General features: G+C 50.7%; 1 long non-coding RNA gene across 1 annotated transcript; it reads right to left on the reverse strand.

Moving 5' to 3' along the window:
* Positions 1–648: 648 nt before the first annotated feature.
* On the reverse strand, positions 649–16,770 carry LOC138917034 (uncharacterized). The gene is made up of 3 exons (XR_011424371.1): positions 16,139–16,770; positions 1,750–3,657; positions 649–783 (listed from the first exon to the last, which is right to left on the reverse strand). It is a non-coding gene; the product is annotated as an uncharacterized lncRNA (long non-coding RNA).
* Between the last annotated feature and the right edge of the window lie 1,901 nt (positions 16,771–18,671).

Below are 18,671 nucleotides of genomic sequence, written 5' to 3' on the forward strand. Positions count from 1 at the left end.
AGCCTGACCAGGGACAACCCGCTCACTGAGAACAGTCTGAAACAAGAAGCCAAAGGGACGAAGGAGAACAGAGGTGGTGATAATCCTTGAGTCAGAATGGGCGCCCCGGTGCACACGGCCCCCTTCACAACACTGCTGTCGGGTGCAATGCACTTTGCACATTTGGCCCGGTATGTGTTTATTTTGGCCGTGCACTGGCCCTGGACATGCAGTCCTCTTTCGTGGGTGTGGTTCGTATGTGTGGGAATTAGGGTCATGGGCATTCCCTTAAGAAGCAGTGGCTGCTCATCCTTTCACAGACCTGAGAAAGAATCTGAGGCCCGTTCAGCATAATGACCTTCTCTGGGCCAGAAACATTTCGATCCATCGAGAGCACGTGCCCTCCTGGTGTGCCAGGCTGTGGAGAAGGCGGGGCGTGGGCACCAAGCTGGGCAGGACTAGTCGCTGCCATCAGTTTTCCTTTTCCTCTTTCTGGGTCAGACACTAATCTGTCTCTGACTCACGTTTCCTTCAGACAAGGGGAGGTCAGCATCGGGCTAGGCTCACAACATGCACGTCTCCTCCCATTATTCTCGAATTATCCAGGTGAATTTCCTCTTACAAAAAAATCCATCCCTCCACCCAAGAAAAGAAAAAAAGAACAGACCATAATTTTAAACGTTTATTGTTGGAGTGATAATTTTACTACTTACTTCTGAAATAACCTTGGCTAAACATATTTCCCACGTTGCCATATTCATTTTGTATGGTCAGCGCTTAATGTTTTCTCCGGCGCCCGGAAACCTTAGTTAAATGAGTGAATGGATCAATGTTTTAAGGATGGGCAGCAGAGTGAGTTCATCCTAACTCAAAATATCAGCTGTTCCTTGCGTGACCCGTCAGGGAGAGAAGTGTCAGCCACCTGGGGAGGGAGGTCTGTGCTTCGCTGCAAAACAAGGTCACGGCACAGGGCAGACACCCCCGCCTATTAGCTCCTCTGAAGCTCTCCATAACCCCCGAGAGAGAGAGAGAGAGAGAGAGGTGTTTACAGGTCCTTGTCTGGAGATGAGGACTCCAAGTCCTATGTCATTACATGCAGAGCCAGCCGCCACTGTGGTTCTGTCTGCCCTCCTTGCTGGTGGGGCTCAGGGCTCCCTGTGGACAGGGGTGAGAGAGGGTGAGGGCTGTGTGTGTGGTGTGTGTCATTTTCTGCTTGGTTTTGGAGCTGAAAAGGAGCCTCATGTTGGGCAGAAACATGGCTGTCCTGGCACCTCCTGTTCACACCTGCTGTCCACCTGCTGGCAGCAGGCGGCCAGCAGAGCCCACTGAACCCAGCACTCTCCTCCGGCTCTCATGGCTTCCATGGCCCTGACACGGGCAGCGGGACTGGAAGCCCCAGGCTGCTCACCCCCATCCCTAGTCAGGACTGGCCCTGAGTGACAGGCAGCTCCCCCCGAGGGGAGGGGAATCTGCAGGTGAGCTTTGAGAGGGTGGAATAGCACGACCAAAGAGAGGGGGTGGGAGGCCATTGGATCAGGCCCCACCCAGATCATTTATGACCACCTCTCAACGGTTTCCTGCCACTAAGCCCTGTCCTACCCCAGCCATCCCCTCACTACATCCCACCCACACCCCACCCACACGCCCACATGCAACAGGCCTTGTGCATGCTCTTGCCTGACAGATCTCTCTAAAGGACACCGCCACTGAGGCCACTCCTCCCCAAAGCCTGGCATGCTCCCCACAGCGCGACCGGTAAGTTCCAACCACCTGGGTCGGCTGGCCTTGAAGTCTTTTCCGCCTATACTGCCTTCTGCCTCCGGGGAAAGGAAATCAGCACTGAGCAGCCCTGCCATCTAGGTCTGCAAGCGGAGAGCTGGCAATGAAGTCTCGTTTGAGGTTGAGACGTCGGCCTCAGGAACAGACAGCCCCTGCTCACCCTGGGCCCAGGCATCCAACAGGGGCAAGGCCGATGGGTCCAAGGCCAGGAACAGCTGCCTGCAGGGCTTCCAGCTTGGGGGGCCATTGCAAGGCCAAAGACTGTCCAGAAATCAGGGCCATGCTCCAAGACATCCTAATGGACCATTGACCTCGCATGGCGACTAGAACAGCAGGCGAGCAGCTCCGAGGGCCTGGAAACAGCTCCAGGGGGTGGGGAGCCATGAGCCCACAGGGGGCCCCTCAGCCTACAGGGTCCCAATGGACATCCTCCCGGCGTGTGGGGTACAGCGCCTGGCAGGCCTCCCCCACCGGCCCCCTCCTGGAGCCCAGCACACCGCTGGCACTCAGCAGGTTGTAAATCACCGGCCCACAGTGCCTTCAGCTGGATAACTCCACAGCTGGAGGAATTCTCGTTTTTCCCCTCAAACTTAACACATCATAAAACACAGCCGTTTAGGGAATGAGAGCAACCAGAGGTGTTTTCGCCTCCAAGGATCTGTTCGGGGAAAACTCGGAAGGTCAGGCTTGGAGTCTGATGCGTCCCCCACCTGGTCTGCCTCACCAGCAAGCACCAAGAACGGCTGTCTCCACGTGTCCTCAGGCTCCTTCTGGACCGGCGGGCCCGCTGCTGTGGCCCAGTGCTGGCCAGACCTAGGGCAGGAGAAGGCCAGGGTGCCCTCTCCAGGGCACCTTGGGTTTGTGACGTGTGGGCTCACCATGAGCAGGTGCAAGCTTGTCCTGGAATTCAGTACTGAATCTTCTCACTTCTCTGAGTTTGTCAGCGCCTGTACCTGGCCCAGGCACATGTAATGCCCATCCTGTCCATGACCCATCCACCAGGTGTCCAGTCCCTGCATCCAAGTCTTAGTGAGCAGAGCACCTATGGGGAGCTCCCTCCCAGGGCAGAACCTCCAGGTTGAGAGTGGGCAGCACGTGGTCTCTGAAGACAGCCGCTATTGCTCACTTCCTCCCCTCTCTGGAAGCTGCTCTCCTGTGAGGGTACCGTCCATCCCCAGCATCTTGCCTTGGGGCTGGATCTTTGACTTGTCTGAACCAATAAAATGTGGACAGAGTGGCAATTCTAAGCTAGCCCTGGGTCTGGCCATTAAGAAGACTGGCAGCTTCTGCTGCTTCTTGGGGAGCCAGCACCATGCTATAGAGAAGCTTGGGCTGGACGAATTTATACTGAGATGCCACGTGAAGAGAGGGGCCATGTGAAGAGAGAAGCCACGTGGATGAGTGCCCCGCTTTGAAACATTGAAAATATCCACGTAAGGCGGCTGCCGTCAGGACTGGATGAGCTCACATGCACAGCGCACTCAGCATAGAGCCGGGAACTCAGTAGGCGTGGGACCAGTGTTCCTTCCCTTTTGCCTCTCCAATTCCGTTCCCGTCCAATTCTAGAGAATCCGTCTTTGGCTCTGGCAACCCGAGGGCCAAGAGGATTAACTTGGCTCAGTAAAACTTTGCTGCTCCATGCTGTGTGGGCCCAGCCTCATTCCCAGTGTGGTTCAGACAGAAGTGCAGATACACTGCCCCAAATCCAGGGTGACTTCTGGGGCACTTATCATATTGTGACGGTCTCCTTCTGACCCTTCACAAAAGCTCTTCCTTGGATCTTCAAGAGGGCTACGTGTCCATTTTACAAATGTGAAGATGATGGCCTGGAATACTTTAGACTTGCCCAAGGCAGCCGAGCGAAAGCCAGAGTGGCGTCAGAGGGTACGCATTTCCAGCCTGTCGAAAGATATGGCACAGATGTTAGTTAAAAACAGCAAGACAGATTTTATCTGAGCTACTGCAGGTGGGAAGAGAGACTTCACTACAGGACCGAGCTCACTTCCAAGGAGAGAAAGACACCTGGGGATTTACAGCCCAAGGATGAGTGAGGCGTCCGTCCGTGGATGGGAAATTACTGAGAGGAACTTGATTAGACCTCAAAAGGAGGGGGTCTCAGCAGACTGAGCTCAGGAGCCCAAAGGGGAGGCTGGGTCAGGAAGAGCTCAGAGGAGGCTGACGAGAGCTTTCTCAAGGACGGAGTCTTTGCCCAGCCACAGGTTCTATTATCTGATCAGCGTTCGCCAATACAGGCATTAGTTTTACTTTCATTCACTCACTCACTCTTTTTTCCCCTCGCTTTCTTTCATTTAGTAAATATTCTCGAGCATTTCCCCTGTGTCAAGGGCACCCTAATAAGCAGAAGTAGATTGGTGCCTGTTTGCAGAATGCTTTCGCATCAGTGAGGAAGATTAGAATACACATGTTTTAAAGTCTCACCAGGGCTCTCTGAAGAGATGAACTGTGAAAGGAGGGAGGTGCCAGGAGAGCACCTGGTGGAGGACCTGGACTGCTCTCAGGGCTCAGGGCACGTGCCATGGGAGCGGGCACGTTTGCGCTGACATTGGCAGGGTGAGTGAGTTACTTTGCTGAGGTTGAAGCCGGGTATGCCGAAGGGAGGAGCTCGAGCCACCTGCAGGGTCCTGGACGGGGGGAGCAGGTGCACCTGGGACTGAGGGACAGTGGGGCTGGACCAGTGAGGGCCGAGGGTGAGAGCTGCGGGCCAGCACGGCAGGCTCCCGGGCTCCTTCGGGGACCGTACACCACGACGAGAGCCCCTCCTGGAAAAGAGGGGCAGGGTTGTCGCCTGGAGTGAGGGAGCGTGGGCAAGGGGAGACATTGGGAAGATGGAGGATAGAAACAGGCAGTTTGGAGGGCAGAAGGGCAGGCCGATAAGAAAAACACAGTAGGTTTGAAATGTAGGACATGTGAGACATTGAAAAGAATGGGTCCATAGTGGAATCCATGAGACCTGTTGTGTCCACTTCGTCCACTTTTTCTCTCTCCCTTTTGTATATAACCTAACATACATGCATTTCAAACCTCATATATATCTATGACTATATGTGTGTATATATACAGTCATGCACTGCATAATGACATTTTGGTTGACGATGGACTGCACATACGATGGTGGTCCCATAAGATGAGTACCATATAGCCTAGGTGTGCAGTAGGTTATATCATCCAGGTCTGTGTAGGTACACTCGGTGTTCGCACAACGACACAGTCACATAACAACTCTCAGAACATACCCCTGTTGTTAAGTGATGCATGACTGTACGTGAATTTCAGGTGAAGCAAGTTGTGTGAGAAAAGGAGCAGAGGCGAGAAACAGTGAGGTGCGTGCAGGAAACTGCAAGCTGATTCGCTTGGCTGGAGCCAAGTGTGAGGGGGAAGGGCAGGCTTAGCTTGTGTCCCTGTGGGTGACCAAAGAGAAGGAGCAGATGGGACGTATTAGCTTCTGGGGGCAAAGGTCGCCTTAATCGGAGGCTGGGGATGATCTCACGCCAGTGAAATAGGTGATGGTCCAGCTGATGTGACTTGCAGGATGCTGGAGGACCACCTGCATATGCACGACCCCACAGCCTCCTGAGAGCATTTCTCAGAGACCAAAGCCGTGTTTTTCAAAACCGCAGTCCGGTGAGTCTGAGCAAAAAGGCCAAGTGAGCTGCAAAAAACCAAAAATGCTGCAAACTCCCTTTTCCTGGCTTGGGAGGATCCTCTTTATTAATAAAAAGCTCTTTGGTATCTAAAGCCATGATACATGTTGCGGTTCAGAAAAACTGTAACTTTGTTTAACCAGAGTCAAACTTGTTTGTTGCACATAATGCCTATTAGCGCCCCAGGAGGCTTGTGTTCCCTGGAATGTATTTTGGGAAACACTAGCTAAGAGATCATGTCTCCAGAGGCTTCTATTCTCATTTAAATACATTGCCAGGGAGTAACACGTTGGCACATTAACACACAGACATTCCTCTGGAGCAAGGCGACATTCTTCAATCTAAGAGCATCTGTGTTCACCAGAGTGGCTGCCCCCACCCAGCTGGAACCAGATAGGAAGCTCAAGCCCTGACAGAGAGAGAGATGGATGTGGCTGCGAGCAGGCTCAGGAAGTGCTGAGAGGGACTGTCTACTGTTGCCGGCCGGCCTGGGAGAGGGTGCCTGAGACGAGTTTCCAGGGAACAGCATTTGAACAAGGCCTTGAAGGAAAGCTGGGTCTTTGACAGGTGGAGTTGGGGGAGGAAGTGTTCCAGTGAAGGAGAAGATGGGAGTAAACACAGGAAGAGGCAGGAGGGTGGAACTCCAGGATATGGGGCAGCCTGGCGTTAAGGTACGGACTTGGAACTGAGGCATTAGGTGTGAAAGCACAAGCAGTGGGGGTTGGGGTGGTGGTGTGCAAAGCAGCGGTTCTCATGTAACCTTTTCTCATACACCTGAGGGATGTGGCATACATGCCAGCAGCTCGGGCTCATTAAGGCAGTCATTCTTACACGGGGAGGTCAGAGGAGGTGAGAAAGGAGCATGTATGTTTTGGAAAAGTCTCTTCAGTGACTCTGAAAGACCCCTGTATTACCTATGTCTTTTATTTTTTGTTTTCTGATGCTTTGACATCTAGGGGGACCTGCTGCCCCTCCCAGCACTCACCTGTTCCTGAAGATAGTAAATGACTCATGCAAGAGGGTGCTTTTCAAATACCACCAACCACTCTAGAGCCCACACCCCAACTACCACCTCTATCAGGTTCTCACCCATTGGGCCACTGTCCCTCCATCCTAGTCACCCCAGGGCCAGGTACCAGAAAACTGGGGACACCCCTGTGCCCCACAGCCTGCTAAAGGTGTCAAACTAGCCAGTCCTAGCCTGCTCACCCTGCCTTGCCCAATCTTTCCTACGGAAACCACAGTAATGGCTCTTGCCCGTGTTTCCCCTCTCCCTCTGCCTCCTGACCGACCCTGGTGCTTCCCCATGTGGCCCTGCATGACGGGCTGTGCGTCCTGTTTCCAGGGATCTGTGAGTATAATAACTGCTTCCTGCATGTCGGTCATTTCCATGTCTGTACATCTCACCGTATCTGATTAAAACAAATCGCAGCTACCCTTACAACAGCCCCTCTAGGTCGGGCGACCAGGACAGTCCTGCCTGACACTTCTTGCCCTACATAATTTTTAATGCCCCTTCCTCCACTCTCACAAATGTTCCAGTTTGGATGATAAGTTGTACATGGCTGTGCCTCCGTGTTGAGAACCCCAGATGAAATGTAGCAAGAGAAGAGGGTCAGGGGCAGCATTCCAGACACTCCCAGGAAGGAAACTGAGGATTGACGTGAGGTGGGAGGAGAACCTGCACTGGTCACATCAGAGAAACTGAGACTTGGGACGTCACAAGTGTAACAGATTGTGAGGAAGTCAAAGAGAACAGGAACCAGGAAGGAGCCACTGCACGTGGGCTTGAGTGGGTCTGGAGGCTGGGACACAAGGCCTGGGGGCCGGGGGTGAGGGGAGGGCAGGGTGTGGAGTGGTGACTGCGTGGGTCACCGTTCAGCTTTGTCATCAGGAAGGGAAGCAGTGAAGGAGATGGGGTGGGAATCGGAAAGGCAACAAAGCTGAGAAACTGTCTTATTTTAAGTAGATAAACTCAGTTTTCATGAGTTTTGTGGAGAAAGAGAAGTTATAAGGCAGAGCACACAACGGAAAGGACAGTCTCTTCAACAGACGGTGTTGGGAAAACTGGACAGCCACTGCAAAAGAATGAAATCGGGCACCTATCTTACACCATATACAAAAATCAACTGCAGATGGATTAAAGACAATGTACGACCTGAAGCTGTAAAACTCAAAGAAAACATGGGGGGGAAGACTTCTTGAATTTGACACCAAAAGTATGGGCAACAAGACCAAAAAATTGACAAGTGGGTCTGTATGCAACTAAAAAGGGAAGGAAACAGCAAACAATCAACAGAGTGAAAAGGCGACCTACAGAATGGGAGAAAGTATTTGCAAACCACCTGATAAGGGGTTAATATCCCAAACATGTAAAAATCTCCTACAACCCAATAGCAAAAAACCAAATAACCCAATTAGAAAATGGGCAAAGGACTTGAACAGACTTTTTTTTCAAAAAAGACATACACATGGCCGCCAGGTATCTGAAAAGGTGCTCAATATCACTAATCATCAGGGAAATGAAAATCAAAACCACAATGAGATATCACCTGATACCTGTCGGTATGGCTATCACCAATAAACAAAGGATAACAAGAGTCAGCAAGGACGTGGAGAAACTGGAACCCTGGTACACCATTGGTGGGAACGTAGAATAGTGCAGCCACTATGGAAGAAAGTATGGAGCTTCCTCAAAACATTAAAAATAGAACTACCATATGATCCAGTAATCCTCCTTCTGGATATTTATCCAAAAGGATTGAAATCAAGATCTCAAGAGCTATCGGCATCCCATGTTCATTACAGCGTTATTCACAAGAGCCAAGATACGGAAACAACGCAAATGTTCATCAACAGATGAATGGTATATATGTATATATATATACACATATACATATATACACACATATAGTGGAATAGTATCCAGCCTTAAAAAAGAAGGAAACCCTGCCATTTGCCACAACATGGATGAACCTGGAGGACGTTATGCTGAGTGAAATAAGCCAGTCACAAAAGGACAAATACTGCAGTATCTCACGTATATGAGCTATGTAAAATATTCAAACTCATTAAAGCAGAGAATAGAATGATTGTTGCCAAGGACCGGAGGGAGAAGTTTGGGGGAAGGGGGAGGTGTTTTTCAATGGGTGTAGTGTCTATTATGCAAGATGAGTAAGTTCTAGAGATCTGTTACACAGCATAGTACCTGTAGTTAACAATACAGTATTGTACTCTTTAAAATATGGTAAGACGAGAGATCTCATGTTAAGTGTTCTTACCAAAAAAAATTAAAAAAGAACACAAGGAAATTTTCTTGGAAGTGATATACATTTTCAGTGCCTTGGTGCCTTGGTTGTGGTGATGGTAGCACAGGTTTATGCATATGCTGAAACTCATCAAGATGTATAAATTAAATGTGTGCCCATCTCTGTATATCAATTATATCTCAATAAAGCTGAAAGAAATAAAAAGAAATTATAAGACAGAAAAATGGAAAGAGGTCAAGAAGGAATCAGGAAGGCAAAAGATCCATAGTCCAGGGGGAAAAGTTTGTCTTGAAAAGAGGAAGGATATTTCTCAATAAAGACCCACCAGGGGAAGATAGAGACATTCCGAGGAAAAGGGGAGAGAAGGTGAGAACGTCATTATCAGATGAATTTCTCCATAAATTAGGAAGCGCATTCGTCTGCTAGGAGTTCAGGAAGTGGGGGTGGGTTTGTGGACTTGGGTTGAGGAGGAGAGATTGGGAACAGCTGCCGGGGGAGTCCGCTGGAACGCCCCCAAGGGATGAAGAGCTGGGCTGTGCAGCAGGCTGGAGGGGCCGGTGGAGGTTAGCAAGGGCTGGCTTGTCAAGGAGCCAAGGCACATGGTTCAACAGCCTCCCCCTCCGTCCTGCGCGGGCCAGGAGGGGAGCGAGCAGGCCAGGCGGTGGCTTATCCAGTGCCGGTGCCTGACAAGGCTGGGATGGAAAAACGTCAGGAGGGCCGGGCATTTGGAGCTGTCTGTGAGGATAGAGTTCAAAATGGTTACAGGAGGGACTTTCAGGATGAAAAAGTGGGAAGATCTTTATGGGGCTAAAAAGCAGGTGGACAAGGACTGGGGAGAGGTAGAAGGGCAGGCAGATTGTGGTCAACAAGGGCAACCTCAGAGGGCATGACCTTGGAGCTGGAGTGATTCTTGAGCGATGAAGAGACCCAAGGTGAGGACATGTCTGTGTAGAATCAGAGGCCACCAGAGGCCTTGGAAGTAGAGTTCTAGAAGAGTCACCGACATGCAGGTTGATGTCCTATCCTTACCCTCGCCTAGAGATTAATGGCAGGGGGCAGAGTCAAGAGGAGTGCTGGGGGCCCGGGGCTCCCACCTCTGAGAAGAGTAGTGGACAGCAAGAAGACAGGTAGGGAGGTGCTGCTGTCAGGGGTGGCGTTATTTTCCAATGGAATGGTGAAAATACCATCATGGAGTGGACAGAGGTAACATGGAGGGGCTGTAGCAAGGGAGGCGGTTTCTAAATTGGGAGGTAAACCCTGTTTTCTTTATGAGTCTTTCAAGTGTCGGTGCCAATTCACAGAATAATGCATGTGATGGGATAAGGAAAATACGGGTAATAGGGCCAGTTGTTTATAAAGTCTTCTAAGATGGAAAGGTGGTGGAGTTTGAGACTGTTATGCTCCAAAACAATGGAGAAAAGATGCTGAGAGTCCAGGGTGGATATTGAAGTCACCAAGAGTTGTGTCTGGAGTAGAGATGGAAAGAAGAACAGAGAATCAGAGGCTACAATTTTAAGGCAGGAGGGGGAAGAGGAGGTCGCTGGAGCCTCTGAGGTTGTCATCCAAGTGGAGAGGTTGACAGGTCAGTGATGCGTCTGGAGCTTGGGGACAGGTCAGCACTAGATATGTAAGTGTAGGCAGTGTTGCCGTCAAGGAGACAGGAAAAGCCAGAAGACCACACCTGGGACAGTGCAGGTGGAAAAAAGAAGAGTTAGAACCCAAGAACTTGTAAGGTAACAGCTGGGCAGATGAGAAAGCTCCAGCAAAGAAGATAAGGACAGAGCTGCCCTTGATGTGGCAGGAAAGCCAGGAGAGATGTCATCAAGGGAAAGCGCTTCCGGAATGAGAGAGAGGACAATGGTGTCAGGTGCTTCCGGGAAATGGAGGAAGGCAAAGACGAGGAACTGACCATTGGGAGGGAAAATAGGTTTAAAAAAAGTAAAAAGAACAGAGCGTCAGGAAATTGAAGGACTACATAACAGATTTAACTTTCATGCCATCAGAGTTCCAAAGGAGAGGAAAGAGAAGGTGGGGCTGAGAAAGTATTCCAAGAAATAATGGCTGAAGTTTTCCCAAATATGGAAAATGACACACACACACACACAGATTAAGAAGCTGAGCAAACCCCAAATAGGATAAACCTGAAGAAATGCATGAGAAGATACATCATAGTTAAAATCCAAAAACTAAAGACAAAGAAAAAACCTTGAAAGTAGTGAGAAATGACACGTGACATATAAGAGAAAAGCAATGAGAATGGCGGTGGGTTTCTCGTCTGAAACCGTAGAGGCCAGAAGTGGAACACCACGTTTTAGTGCTGAAAGAAAAGAACCCAGAATCCTCTGTCCAGGGAAAATATCCTTCAGAAACAAAGGGGAAATCAAAAATTGTTAAACTATCTTTCTGACAGAGGACTTATATCTAGAATATACAAAGAACTTTCAAAGCTCCACTGTAAAAATTAAACGAGTTAGGGGGCCGGACGGGTGGTGTAGTGGTGAAGTTCACACGCTCTGCTTTGACGGCCTGGGGTTTGAGGGTTTGGATCCCAGGCATGGACCTAAACACCGCTCCTCAAGCCGTGCTGTGGCAGTGTCCCACACGTGAGATAGAGGAAGATTGGCACAGATGTTAGCTCAGGGCCAATCTTCCTCGCGAAAAAAAAGTACTTGAGAGAAAGGATCACCTTCAAAGGAATGACAGAGTGACAATGGACCTCCCAGCAGCAGCAAGAGATGCCAGGAGCAAATGGAGTAAGAATTTCAAAATGAAAATAATTATTATTTGCCTCTCCTATCATGCTAACCTGAAAAGTGAAGAATACAAAGATATACAGACTATAAATGTCCCACCCATGCGACGCTCAGTAAAAGAGCTGTTACCAAAACCTGCTCAGTCCTCGTCTGCACTGTAGCGTGGACTCAAGGATGACTGTGCCCTCTTAGTAATTGATGGATGAATTACAATTGGCCTTTAAAACTTCTGTCAAGTCATTAAATAATACTCTTTTACTGCTGGTCATAAATATACAGGAAAATGAAAAATACCGTAGAACGAATACATATTTAGTGTAATTTAAAGTGTTAGAAACGTGGAGAACAGAAGTGGTTTCGTTTCCTCGTAGGACACTTGTCAAGAGTCATTTGAGCAGCGCCTGCCTGTTCAAAGACTGTTTAGTGCACCGTCTCTTTTTGTTTCTTTGCTGCATTTTCATTTTTTATTTTTTGGCCAATTTTCTACCTTGTGATTATCAAATCTGTTGTTTTGACTCCCTTTTTCTTAAATCCATTTTTATAAAATGTCATTGGGAGACAAAGAACAAAGCCACTGCCTGCTGTACTGTGTGTGTGTGAACTGACTAACAGACCCACAGCGGCTGGTCACTGACAGACCTTGAAAGATGTCACACGATCGATCACTGGTCGTGAGTTGTGGACTGAAGCGCTAGCAGCAAACTTTATATTTGTTTGCAGTTACTCACAGGCAATATATCGCAGGCACTTTCATTTGGCCTATATTGTTGGGGGACTAGTATTATTTCACACCCAAGAAATCCACAAGAAGACGCATCATGGTCAAAAATCTGAAAACTCAAGAGACAGGGAAAATCTTGAAAGCAGGGTAACTGAAATTCATGCGCAGAGACTGTGCAAAGTGAGGGGGACCTGCATTTTCACAAAACAAAATTGGTCTGAGAGGGAGCACTGGGACGCAGGAAACTAAGGTGAGCGTGGCATCTCTAACCTAGGTCAGAAACTATAATTAACTTTTGATTATAAAAATTAAAAGAAATATTTTATATCTAAAGACAAAAGGTAAAACTGACTCCAGGCAGAAATAACAATTTGAGGACACGGGCTCAGAGGGTGGGTATGAAGGGTCCTTGTCATCCCTGGGAGGAGGGGTAGAGATAATGAATAACATAGACTTGTTCAGAGAAAAGGTGAAGTTGGGTATGTAGGTTGGAAAGGCAACAGAAAGATAATAATAACTTCAAAACCATAAAGGAAGCACAAGTTGACTATGCAGGAAAACGAAAATAAAGGGAGCAATGGAAAAGTCTGGAAACAGAAACTATAAAATAAAGTAGCTGAAGTAAGTCCAAATATACCAGTCATCACAAAGAAGTAAGCAGGTTAACTTGCCTATTAAAAGCCAGATAGCATCAGATTAAAAATTTAGCAATCCGTCTATATGCTGCTTACAACTGACACCACAAAAACAAAAATCATGCAAAAAAATCAAGGGATAGAAAAAAATGAAACATACCAGGCATACACAAACCTAAATAGTGAAAGTGAAGCAATATTAATAACAGATACAATAGAATTTAAGGCAAATGGCATCTCGGGGGTCACGGGGGACAATGCATTATCCCAAAAGGAGCAATCCACAATTACGAGCTGGATGCACTTAACAATGTCGACAATAATATTGCTTCCATATGCATACAGCAAATGCCAGCAGAATTATGAGAAACTGCAAAGCTATAATCATAATCGGAGATTTTAATTTACTTCTATAGAAACTGCAAACACACAGAGATAAGACAGTGGTGAGAAGCTGGAGAATCCAAACAACATCGCCCAGCTCGACCTGGTTAGTCAACACACAACCTCGCAATCTGGTCTCAGGGCCATGTTCTTGGTAATCTGCTGGACGTCCAGGCTGAGGCTTCCTTCTCACACGGATGGCTTCAGCGGCCATAGAAAAGTCACTGTCCTTAAAAACCTAAGAAGCAATTGCAATGACATGAAGTCACTGGAAACCCCTCTGAGGTGGCATCTTAAGTGCCACGTTCTGTTAGTGCTCTGAGCCTCAGGATTTCCAGCTGGAAAATGGGCCTGACAACTGCTGTGTTGTCTGCCTCCCAGCAGTGTGGCCAGGCCCAGGCAGGGCAAGGAGCGAAGGGGCCTTGAGCACGTTAAACACCATCCGTACCCCAGCGGGAGGTGCATGGACTCGTGGATTCGGACCAGAATGCTCCTGGGTTCAGAGAAGGTGAGGGATGAATGAAGGCTGTGCTTACACAGGCGGCAGATTAAACCAGCTGTGTGAAGAGTTCAGGACTGGTCCTTTGGGTGGAAAGTCTGGTCTGAACAAGGAGCTATTATTTTTCCTGGAAATGAGGGAATTGGGAGTGTCCGGGTCATCAGAGTCCAGCTAATTAAGGCTGGGCTTAGTCACCCTAACGGGAAGTCTGGGAACCTGATAGCTGGAGGCCAGTGGGCTTGGTGCTACCATCCCTGGACCATGAAACCCGGAGCTCAGCCTGTGATGGCTCAATGCTCTGCCAGCCGTAGAGGCTCGGCTGGTGGACGCTAAGGTTCTCCATCCTGGCCCCGCACTCTGACCCACCCCTGGCCCAGGCTGTAGACCCCCACCCCAGCCATTGCTTGAAGGCTTGCATGGCACCCCATTTGCAATGAAGAAAGAAAGGGTACTTCCAGGAAAGGAAGAGTCTGGAAGCAAAAGGAATGGGGTCATATTAATTTTCCATTGTCTGTAACAAGTTACAAATTTAGCGACTTAAAACAACACCCAATGTCACTTCTCAGTTCTGTAGGTCGGAGGTCTGGGTGGGCTCCCCAGGGCTATCTGCCGCGGGTCCCGCACATCTGAATCCCTGGGCCAGGATCTCACCTGGGCGTGCTTCCAAGCTCTCTCAGGTTGTTGGCAGAATCCAGGTTCTTGTGGTTCGGGGACTGAGGTCCCCACTTTCCTGCTGGCTGATATCTAGGGACTGCTCTCAGCTCCTTGGGACCACCCTAGCCCCCTGCCCCTCCATCTCAGCAAAGGAGACCCTTCTTCGTGCCCAAGCTCGCTCATACTCCTAATATCTCCAACTAGCTCATCTCCCACCAGCCAGAGAGAACGTAAGGCCCCTCAGAAAAGTTTCCCTATCTTAGCGTCACCTGATTGGTGGCCCTAATGCCATCCGCAAAGTCCCTTTGCCATATGGGTAACCTCGTCATGGGAGTGAAATTTCATCATATCCACAAGTCTTCCCCACATGCAAGTGAAGGAGATGGCACAAGGGCAAGAGTCCTTAGGGGTCATCATGGCGTTCTGCCCCAAGGGTAGAAGGGGAGACACAGGGAGGATCTGCCTGGAAGGAGTTTCCTGGCCCTCATGAGACGGCAGTTTGATTTGGGGGTGTCTTCAAGGCTGGCACCTTTGAGCTCCCCAGGCTAATGCAGCGAGAATCAGCAAGACTGCCGCCCTGGGAATCAAAAGGAGCACGGAGCTGGATGTCCACTCAGCTGTGTTTGCCACTTCTTGGGGTATGGGTGACTTAGAGTCACCCCAAACCTGGTGGCTTAAAATCAAGCAGGAAATTGCAATGTGGGTTGGGGTCAGGCTCAGCAGGGCGGTTAGTCAGGACCACGTGGTGTCGACTGCAGCAGCTGAACTGGGGCTGAGGGTCCACTTCTAAGATGCCTCCCCACGTGGCTGGCGAGCTCATGGGGCTGGTGGCAGGGAGCTTGGCTGGAGCTGAGCGCCGGCCTCGGTTCCTGACCACGTGGCCCCTCCACCTGGGCTTCCTCACAGAAGGGTGATCCAGTCCAAGAGCGACCTCCCAAGAGACAGGAAGTGGATGCTGCTGGTCCTTACAGCCTGCCCCAAACTGGCACAGCATCCCTTCCGCTGTGTTCTCCTGGCCGAGCAGTCCCAGGCCCAGATTCAAAGAGACAGGGCATAAACCCCATCTCTCGGTGGAAGGAGGGTCTAGGAATTTGGGGATCAAAGAATATTTAAGAACTGCCACCCTTGCTGTGTGACCTGGCTGAAGACTCCAAACCTGGGGGTTTTACTTTCCTCATCTAGAAAGTAGGATAAACACGTCTTTCCTCCCCAGGTCGCTGTCCGGGAGGTCAAAGCGGGGAGAAGCCCGTCTCGGAGCCTGGTACATGCAGGGGGTCAGAGGGGAGTCCTCTGCACTTGACAGGGTCGGGGGCCGATGCATCCAACCCAATGCCCTCGCCTGGGGGAGAGCCAACCCCGTCTAACGCTGCTCCTGGGGCCTGTCCTGGAGGCCACAGATCAGCACGCTGGTGGGCTGGCCTGGGGCAGCAGCGGGGCAGGGGCTGGGGCTGCCTCCCGATCTTCAGCCAGCAGGTTAGGCAGAGACACTTGGGGGTTAGGCAGAGACGCCAGAGGGGTGTGTCTGGGGCAGTGGGGGCTGGGCGGGTGCACCTCCTCACAGCTCTGGGTGATGGCCTGGTGCCTCCCTGGGCTCACTGTGACAAAGGCAGAGTCAGGTTGCCACTGGGGCTGTCAGCACCTGGTCCAGAGAATACCCAGCAGACCATCTGAATGCTGGAGCCCTGGCCACATCCTGGTCCCAGAGATGGTCCTGTCCCCTCCAATGAGAGCAGAGGTCAAGGAGCTTCTGTGAATGGGGGTGATCCCCACCAACACACCCTCCCCACACACAAGGGAACTCACACATGAGCTGACGCCATCAGACCTGCTCTCCAGACAGCTGCTGGATCCTGATTCTCCAGAAGCAGCAAGCCGTGCTCCAGTGATGAGCTGGGAAGATGTGGGCTCTCCATCAGCCTCAGCCTGGAAACTGAGCCTGACCTAGGGTTTTCCATCACACGACGCTGTTTGGGAGAGCAACACGCCAAGCCTGCCTTTCAGTGCGGACAGGAGAAAGGAAACTTTGCTGAGTCTCTCGTTTGTGTCAGGCACTGTGTTAAGCGTGTCCTGTGATCCAATCCTATTTTATAGCAGGAAAGCTGGCACTCAGGAAGGCAAAGTTGTGGTTGTGTAACAAGTGGCTCCCAATTTAGTGGCTTAAAACATTTATCACCTCACAGTGTCTGTGAGTCAGGAATCCTGGCATGGCTTAGTGGGTCCCTGGCTCAGGGTCTCACACAGGCTGCCTCCGGGTGGAGGCTGGGGCTGTGGTCTCATCTCAAGGCTGGACTGGGGAAGGTCAGCCTCCACGCTCACCCAGTGATTGTTGGAGCCTCGTTGCTTGCTGGCTGAAGCCTCCCTCATGAGGTTCCTGGCCATGTGGCTTCCCCACAGGGCAGCTCCCAGCACGGCAGCCGGCTCCCATCAGAACAAGTGAGGGAGAGAGCAAGAGCACAGGGGACGGAACCCAGAGTCTTTGTGACATAATCATGGGAGTGACATCACATCACTTCTGCCATATTCTATTCGTTAGAAGGAAGTCACAAGGGGCAGCCCGCATTCAAGGCGTGGAGTTACACAAGAGTGTGAACACCCGGAGGTGGGGCACACCCAGGATACCAGGGGGCAGAGCTGAAGTTTGACCCATCTCTCTCCAACTGCAGCATCTGTGCTGCAAAAACCACCCACCACACGCACGCACACACACACACTCCACACACACGCGCGCACACACACAGTCACTCTACACACATGTAGACACACACTCACTCCACACACATGCACACACATGCACACACACATCACACACATGCACACACACTCACTCCACACACATGCCCACACTTACCCCACACACATGCACACACACTCCACACACATGCACACACACAGTCACTCTACACACATGTAGACACACACTCACTCCACACACATGCACACACACATCACACACATGCACACACACTCACTCCACACACATGCACACACACTCACTCCACACACATGCCCACACTTACCCCACACACATGCACACACACTCCACACACATGCACACACACAGTCACTCTACACACATGTAGACACACACTCACTCCACACACACACTCCACACACACGCACATACACACACCACACACATGCACACTCATGCACATACCATAACACCACACACATAGACACACAAACCACACACGCCCCACACAGACACCCACACACACCACACATACACCACATACTCGCACTCAAACACACACACTCCCACTCCATTGCTGGGAGGAGGTTGAAGACGGGCAGGTATGACAATGACTACTGTGAAGTGGGGTTCTGGTATCACTTAGAAAGCCATCTAGGGACCAAAAATAGAATTATGGGTCAAAGTGACTCGGTTTCAAATCAAATTGTAGTTCTAGAAGGAAGTCACAGGATCCATAGCAACCATTTTTAGAAACAGTCTGCTTTGTGAGCTGGGACGAAGGAAGGCAGCAGCTCCGCAGCCTGGGGTTTGGCGTCTCGTGCTGGCCGGTCGGCCTGGGCAAGTCAGCTCTCCGTGTGGCGATGACACCCACCCCATGGCTTGAAGCCTGACATGTGCTAGGCCCCGAGCAAACAGGACCTCACCCCATTCGCTTTCAGACAACTCGTCCTCACACGGTCACGGAATCAGTCTCTGGAAAGAGAAAGGAAGCATTGCTTAATGGCTGCTGCTGGCCGGCTCAGGACGAGACCCAGCCGGGAGGAGGTGGGGAAACATTCGTGTGTGGGTGCAGGGGTGCAGGTGTGGGCTGGGGTCGGTGGTAGCATTCACGATGATGTGTGTGTGTAAGAGACAGCCAGCCAGGACACCCACCCACCGCCGACCTCCTGATCCGTGGTGCTAACCACATCCACTAGGTGGCGCTGTCCCCTGTGCACCTGTCGCATCAGCACCACAGGGCGCGTCCTGGGCAGGGGACCCCCTGACCCACCGTCAGCTGCCGACCTGGGTCCTCCACTCTGTTCTGGGTCAGAGACTCGTGGCCAATGGCTTAGCCTCAGCTGGAAACCACTACCATCAGCCCCGAATCCCGTTTGAGCGTGGGATTAATATTACACTTCCTAGCGCTGCGCTTGTTAATTTAAGGGAGGAGGGCAAGCCTTCCTTTGCTCCATGCAGAGCATTTTACACACATTACTCCTTTGGATCCTCACAACCACCTGTCAAGTGAGGAAGTGGAGGTTCAGAGAGGTTAGCAGCTGCCCAGGGTCACACAGTCTGGAGGTGGAGACCCAGAGAAGACTGAGGCCAGATGAGGAGGCATTTCTGCAGTCAAGGGCTTTGCTCCTCCTCTGTCTGCTG

This window comes from Equus caballus, chromosome 1 (assembly GCF_041296265.1).
Source record: "Equus caballus isolate H_3958 breed thoroughbred chromosome 1, TB-T2T, whole genome shotgun sequence".
NCBI lineage: Eukaryota > Metazoa > Chordata > Mammalia > Perissodactyla > Equidae > Equus > Equus caballus.